Below are 7,733 nucleotides of genomic sequence, written 5' to 3' on the forward strand. Positions count from 1 at the left end.
AAGAAGCTTCGTTCTTTCGTCAGTTTAGCCTGATTTTGGCAAATGAAAAAAACATTTTTCGACTCTGGATCCAATACGTCAGTCATTTGAATCGTAATCAGCAACCTAAAAAACTCTTGTAAATCGAGTTTTATGCTTATTGTAACAAAATTTGCAAATTTCGTAAAAAATGGGTGCCATTGTGTAGCCGCCATTTTAAATTTTCAAATTGTGTTATTAGAACCATAATCAGCGACCTCAAAAACCACATAATCATAACATTTTAATGCTAGTTGAGAAGTTATCCCTGTTTCTCAGAATCTTTTCTAGACCAACGTAATAATAAATTCCATTTTTGCATATTTTGATTTTTTTTTCGAAAAAACTGATCCACGAAAAAATCTGTTAAAAAACTATTATTTAGTACAATGTTTGAGATACCTGCAAAAAAAATTTCAGATCTCTAGGACTAGTTCAGACACAGCCGAATTATTGTAAAAAAACGAGATTTTCGAGTTTTAATTGTAACTAATAAGTAATTAACAAATTCACATAATTTTTTGTGCTAGTTGTACTCCTTACGTCCCTAAGAGTTGATTTAAAGAAAGAATTCGTATTTCTATGTCAACACTAACTAGAAATCCAATAAAAACTTAGGAGAAGTAGGTGGGACGTTTACGTCCCACTGCGTCGCAAAAGGGTTGAGGGATTCTGATTGCGATATTGCGTGTACGGTTCAGATGTGGGGCGCTTTGAATTCATGATCGCGTTTATATGTTGGCGCTGGAGATTGCATTTATAAATATGTAAGTGTTAAAAGCGAAGGATTCGAGGGTTTGTATGTTCGCGCTGGATTTATAAATTTGTAAGTGTTCAAATGTTCACTTAATCACCGGGGCGTGAAGATGTGCGTGGATGATCGCGAAGGATTCGAGTGTTTATATGTTAGCGCTGGAGACTGCATTTATAAATTTGTAAGTGTTAAAATGTTCACTTAATCACCGGGGCGTTTTCATGTTTGCGAGATCGCAGGCAGATTCAAGTGTTTGTATATTAACGGGATTGACTGCGTAGGCGTTTGTCATATGTATGTAACTTCGTGTGTATAAATTCGATTGTATAACGGTGTAGTCAGTTCATTTGAATATTCGCGATAGTTCTTGAATGTTCACGCAAACCGCGAGTCTGATGCTTAATTTTGAGTGAACGGTGTAGATACTAGAAAAAAGGGAGTTTTCCCATATCACTAGAGTACCCATCAATGAAACTTGTTGTCTAGTCTACATGAGCGTTATTTATTTTTTGGAAGATTGTCAAACTGAAGGCATGTCCGTAAGCTGCTAGGAGAGTAGGGGTTTCCGGACGCGACTGATTCATGATCGCATGGAAACGCGTCTTTGTATTGTACATGAGATCGCGCGTGTATCAATTCGTAAGTGTTAAAACGTTCACTTAATCACAGGGGTGTTTTTATTTTGGCGAGATTGCGGACGGAGATTTGTGTGGATAACCGCAATTGTATGTTCACGCTGATGGTCAGGGCTGTATTATCGCGTGGGGTTCGAGCGTTTGTATTTCAACAAGTTTGACGCACAATCGACTGTGTGTTGCGTCAATAAATTCGTTTGTGTAACCGTGTAATCGTTTGCATATTCGTGAAGGCTTTTAAATGTTTGTGCGAACCGCGATTTTGAGTATACGCTTCACATGTAGACTTCAAGTGTACATGAGTCGTTGTTTGTTTTTTTTCAACGAAGACTGAAGGCATGGACATAGGCTGCTAGGACCAAAGGGGCATTCGAATGAGATTGATTCATGATCGTGTCAGTATAATCGCACTTGGCCGCGTGATGGTATATCCAAGTTGCAACTGAATAATACGTATTTATATCCCACTAAAAAGTCGCACTAAATGCACAAAATTGGCATATGCGTACCAAACTGGAGGCGACATACGTACATAGCTATTGAAATTGACGATTTATGACAATAATATACACGTTAGGCGCGATATTTTCTAGTATGAAAGCGATTCTAGAGAATGTATTTACGATTGGATATGCCAATATCCATAACTAGTATACGATTCCGGAACACGATATACGATTAACTCTCATTCGTCGGTAAAGAAGATAAAAAACTGGTAACTGTTAACAGGCACATAAATCATCTCCAAAAAAACGAATGTCGGTTGTGAACCGGAGCCAAAGCCCAACCCATAGAGGTCCCTCTCATGTTAAGATGGGATTCGAACTTACGACATTTGGATTGTAGGACAGGATTTACTACACAGAACTATATTAATTGTTATAAGCGTGACAATATTTTGTAATCATATCTTATCTTCAAGTAGAGAAACCCTATTCCGATAAATATTCGCCATATATGCAGCAATCTTATTTTAAAGATATGAAAAAGTCCTAAGTAATTTTGCGAAATCGGGTTTCTTATATGTTGTGATATATTAAGTCGTATTTAACTTTTTGAAGTCATTGTGATGTATATCGAAGTCGTAGATATGTTTATGTTGCTTACTGACCACATATAGGAACGACCACAATGACTTTTAAGTTTTTAATCCGACATTGATACGCTCAAATTTGAGCAAAAATACGATTTTTAATGCTTTAAATATTTGTAGCTATATGAATATAAGTTTACCAGTGCTCAACGACCAACTTCGATCGAACGCGATTTAACTAGAACATCAATGCGATTTTGAATGAAAGGTCGTATTCAAATCATGTTTTTAGTAATATGCGATTACAAATCAATTTCTGCAGACCAAAATCGACTGTCATAACGAGTTTGACTCTTTGAAGACATCTTTACGAGCTTTTTCTACATTGTTATACGATTGATGATTTGCTGGGTAGTAAGTACTAACACGTTTACTTGATAACCGCAGCTTTTTATGTATGCTAGATTGTCGGTGTAGGTATGCGCAAAACACCGCAAATGCCTGTTCGCATGCGTTATGAGATTTTTTTGCCGTGAAGGGCACAAGCGTTTCTATGTGAACGTGTTTGATCGCGCGGGCGTTTTTATCTCGAGCATTCTAGCGTGTGTATTACTTTGGGTGTTTGAATTCATTTATACAACCATTTAGCCATTTGCCTATTTGCGTAGGTTTTCAAGTGCGCGGCCCGGCATACTGATGTTTAATTTTGAGTGTATTAGTGTATATAAGTTCCGTATTTTAGAGTGTGAGCTCCCGGACGAGTTCGATTCATGAACGCGCGAAAGCGCGCGTTTGTGTGTTGTCGCTTGAGACAGTGTTTATAAATTTATACGTTCTATGATTGCGAGCTCGTGGGCGTAGAAATGTGTGAATGCTCGCGATTGCAACCGGTTTTGTATTATAGCGAATAGCGAAAGAAACTTACTGTTAGAGATCAATATCAAGATCTACAATTACGTTGAATAGAATATTAATAACAATTTTCCTAGTTGACGTGTTGGTATTATTTGTTGATACTGGAAGCACTAAGTTTATTCAAAATCACATCAAATAACGCGGCGTTTGATTTTAGGTCTAAGACCGCATATTCGCCTGGTGGAACGTTTCAGGAATCAGGAATCAGAATATATTGGCTCAAATGGCACGTTCCCCGTACATAGTCGGGGATTTGTGCCTTGCCGTGTGTTTTCATCATTTCCTGAGCGGAAGGAAAGGACAAGGAGGTGTGGGGAAGTAGACTTGGAAGGGTGGGAAAAACAGCACAAAACAAAAAATAAACAACAGGTAAATTAAACTCACAAGTAGTTCAACTTGCCTGCGAATAAGCCTAAAGCTCTTTACCACATTGGATAAGAAACTTTAGTATGTCTCTGAGTTTCAGTCGACCAAACATGGTTTCGTCTATATAAGGACGGCTGAAGACTCGTAATCGCAATTGCGCTAGCGCTGGGCAGTTGCATATCAGATGATATGAAGTTCCGTAGTCGGATTCACAAAGATCACATGAAAAAGACTCAGCGCGCTGAATAGTTGCCATGTGATAATTGAGTTTGCAGTGGCCGGTTAAAGCCCTGGTCAGCATGCCGCAGTGGAGCTTCGAAAAATGTAAGAGATTTTTCGAAACCACTGGGCATGGTTGTTCTAGAAACGCCTTTGTTTGGCGACACGTTTGTAGATTTCTCCAATAATTGCGGTGCTCGGACGAAGCCCAGGACCGTATTTTTTCCCTTATCCAACTTGTCGAAATTGGCAGCGCGGGCTCAGGACCAATGAAGTCAATCGCTGAACCTGCCCTGGCCAATTCGTCAGCCCATTCATTTCCAGTAATACCGCAATGTCCGGGCACCCAGACAAGGTAAATAGTGTTGACAATGCTTAGTTCTTCGATTTGGGTTCGGCACGCGATCACTAGCTTGGACCGGGATTTGTCTGAGCTAAGGGCCTTGATTGCAGCCTGACTATCGGAGCAGAAGTTTATAACTCTGCCGGACAAACTCAGTTGAAGGGCCGATTGCACCCCGCACATAATCGCAAAGATTTCTGCTTGGAATACAGTACAGTATCTACCTAGTGAGTGAGATTGTTCCAGTCTCATTTCACGACAGTAGACACCAGCACCAGCACGTCCCTCCATCAGAGAACCGTCAGTGTAACAAACCACTTGCGTTTGTTGTTGTCTTTCCATAAAGCCAGACAACCACTCCTCTCGAGAGGGAATCTTAACATGGAATGTCCTGTAAGGAAAACTACAAGTGAGTGTAATATCGCTGGGAGCAAGAATATCTTCACCCCATGTAACCATTTGTGACCACAATCGTGTATGACTGGTAGCAAGATCAACATGATTACTGTTCCAAAGCCCAGTAACCTGCAGTCTGTATGCACATGATAGTGCTTCTTGTTTTAAGTGTATGTGTAATGGTTTGATATTTAGAAGTGCCTCAAGAGCAGCAGTCGGAGTCGTGGTGAAAGCACCAGTCAACGCCATGAGCGCCATTCTTTGCAGATGGTTTAGCTTTGACTGGACTGTCACCACCTCTCCCCTCTGCCACCACACAAGGCATCCGTATGACAGTATTGGACGTACAATTGTCGTGTAAATCCAATAGATGTATTTAGGTTTGAGACCCCAGGTCTTTCCAAAAGTTCGTCTGCACTGCCCGAAGGCCATGCACGCTTTCTTGACTCTGAACTCAATGTGAGCAGACCAATTCAGTTTGGAATCCAATATGACTCCAACGTATTTGACTTGATCTGCACACAGCAGCTCAGAATCAAAGAACTGCAAGGGACGAACCCCGGTTGTTATTCGCTTCTTCGTGAAAAGAACCATTGAAGTTTTGCTTGGGTTAACTGATAGTTTAACTTGTCGACACCACTGTTCGACAGCTCTTAATGCCTGTTGCATCAAGTCAAAGATTGTTCCGATGCAAAATCCAGTAATTAGTATTTGGTAATCGTCAGCAAACCCGTAGGTTGGAAATCCAAGCTCATTGAGTTTCTTCAACAAGCCGTCAGCTACTAAGTTCCATAACAAAGGTGACAGAACGCCGCCCTGAGGACAACCGCAAATACTCAACTTCCGTATCTCAGCCTGTCGCAGTGACGAGCAAAGTATGCGGTTACTAAGCATTGCGTTTATCCAACCTGAGATACATGCAGGTATCCCATGACCGCGCGTCGCTTCCAGAATAGACTGGAAGGACACATTGTCAAAAGCACCCTCAATATCTAGGAATACACCCAAGCTAGATTGCTTGAGCGAGAAGGCTTTCTCAATGTTGTAAACAACATCGTGAAGCAGAGTGATCGTGGATTTCCCACACTGATATGCATGTTGCATTTTGTGCAGAGGATATTCAACTAAACTAACGTTCCTGATGTGATGATCGATTATCCGTTCCAAAGCTTTCAGAAGAAAAGAACTTAAGCTGATAGGCCTAAAACTCTTGGCTTCTTCATAGCTTGAGCGCCCCCCTTTGGGAATAAATCTAACAGTTATTTCTCGCCATGCTTTCGGGATATACCCGGTAGCAAGACTGGAAAGCAAAATCTTTTTCAAGACATGTTTAAGAATATCAAATCCCTTTTGCAGTAGCACGGGAAGTATCCCATCTTTTCCGGGTGATTTGTATGGAGCAAAGCTGTCAACTGCCCACTTGACCGATTCAGTGGAAACCAATGTGCGTGCTAGCGCCCACGAGTCCGAATCACCAGAATGAGATCTGTGAACATTGATCAACTCCGGATCGATACAACCTGGAAAGTGTGTGTCGAAGAGACAATTAAGAACATCTTTTTCGTCTGTCACATAAACACCATCTCTGGTTTTCAAGGAGTTCATCTGAAAATCATTCGATTTGGAGAGAATTTTATTTAATCTGCTAGCCTCGTTCAGACTAGAGACATTAGTGCATAGGCTTTGCCAGCCAGCCCGTTCTGCAGATCTAAGATATTTCTTATATGCACTACGAGCTGACCTGAAAGCCCTGGAGTCATCACGCTGACGCCGGTTCCAAGCTCTTCTCATAACTTTCTTCATTCTATCAAGCTCAGCCCTCCACCAAGGGGTTCCCCTAGTCGATTTAACAGTACGAAGTGGACAAGCTTCTTCGTAGGATGCTAATATGAATGAGTTTGTCGTATCCACGACGTCATCTAAGTCGTCTAGTTGACTAATTGTTGGAAAATATCCATGAAATTTAGTCGCTAAGTTTTCCAAAAAGAGGTCCCAGTTTGTAGACTTAGGATTACGATATGTCACCACATTGAAGGTGACATCAAAATGCTCGAAAAATATATATTTATGATCGGATAGAGACGGTTCAGTTTCATTTGGAACCTGCCAATTTCCCAGTTCATGCAAAATTCTATCAGAGCAAAGTGTTATGTCTAACACCTCCTCCCTCCCAGACCTCGAAAAAGTTGGTCGGTTTCCCACATTCAGAATATGGAGATTTGTACTACTTATGTACTCCATCAGTTCAGAGCCTCTCAGATTGATGTCTGAGCTGCCCCAAATGATGTGATGAGCATTCGCATCACTGCCGATAATGAGCGGAAGCCCATTTCTGCTACAATATGATACAACGCTTTTGAAATCATCAGAAGGAGATGATTCGTTATGCGGTAGGTATGCTGAACAGTATATATATTTCTTGTCTACGTTTCCGACAGTCAATGTAACTGTGACAACACAGATATCGCGAGTTGTGAGCTCCGATATGAGACACGCGTCAATAGCCTTATTTGCAAGAATGCAAGCACGAGGCATTTCACGTGGGTTAGTCATGCCTGTCTTGTTGTAAGCAATGAAGGCAGTGTTAAGTAACTTTCCAAAATAGAAGTTTCCTTTATGGAAATACGGTTCTTGAACCAATGCTATGGAAGCTTTACCTTCCTGCATGAGTCGAGATAAATTCATAGTTGCTGTACGTTTATGTTGGAGATTGACTTGTGCTATTCTAACCATTGTTGATTAGAGAACTTTACATTTCATCTCCAACACAAATTGCACAACAACTAGAGGACACCAAGCGAGTTGGGATGTTAACGCATTTAGCGAGCCATATCAGGTTTAAATGGGACATGATCATTTGATTCCCACGATTTGCGAAGAAAATAATGGTCCACTGTGTCAGAGATTCGCATAACACAGCAAGGGCAAAACCCAAAATGCTCCGTGCGCGACTGGCATATTTTAGACCCTCCAATCATTAAGTCCTCGGCACGGAACTACACCTTGACTTAGGGTCTCCTACTTTCAGTCGCCTCCTACGACATGGCAGCAGGA

The sequence above is a fragment of the Topomyia yanbarensis genome, chromosome 3, assembly GCF_030247195.1.
Source record: "Topomyia yanbarensis strain Yona2022 chromosome 3, ASM3024719v1, whole genome shotgun sequence".
Taxonomy (NCBI): Eukaryota; Metazoa; Arthropoda; class Insecta; order Diptera; family Culicidae; genus Topomyia; species Topomyia yanbarensis.